The sequence below is a fragment of the Elephantulus edwardii genome, unplaced genomic scaffold (genome assembly GCF_000299155.1).
Source record: "Elephantulus edwardii isolate Elephantulus edwardi_28Jun2011 unplaced genomic scaffold, EleEdw1.0 scaffold00076, whole genome shotgun sequence".
Classification (NCBI taxonomy): domain Eukaryota; kingdom Metazoa; phylum Chordata; class Mammalia; order Macroscelidea; family Macroscelididae; genus Elephantulus; species Elephantulus edwardii.
This window is the reverse complement of record NW_006399826.1, coordinates 4057534-4058065: the sequence shown is the minus strand read 5'-3', so window position 1 is coordinate 4058065 and position 532 is coordinate 4057534.

Below are 532 nucleotides of genomic sequence, written 5' to 3'. Positions count from 1 at the left end.
ATGTGGATTACAACAAAATTATGGCTAACACTGAAAAGAATGGGAATCCCAGAACTGGGCTCATGCAGTACTTATTTACAAATAGACCAAGAGGCTGTTCTATGAACAGGTTGATTTAAAATCAGGAAAGGGTTAAATCGGGATTGTATCCTCCTGTCATATCAAGGGATTACTTTTCAAAATGGCCTTCCTATCTCTTGATATCCTTAGATTCTATCCTATAATATAAAAGGATAGCCCAAATTGCCACCCTTAGTTAACCTGGGGTCGTGATCTACGCACAACAGAAGAAGCCTGCTCTGGGGACTCAGGAGGGCTCACTCCCCCCACTTGTTCTGGATTGTTGTTGTTGTTGTGTGCCATCGAGTCACTTGTGACTCATAGCGACCCTATGTACAACAGCCCTAAACTCCGCTCTGTCCTGTGCCAATCGCACCGTCTCTGACACTCCCATCCCAATTATCCAGTCACTGAATCAATCCACCTCATAGAGGGCCTTCCTCTCCTGCGCTGTCCCTCCACCCTCCCAAGC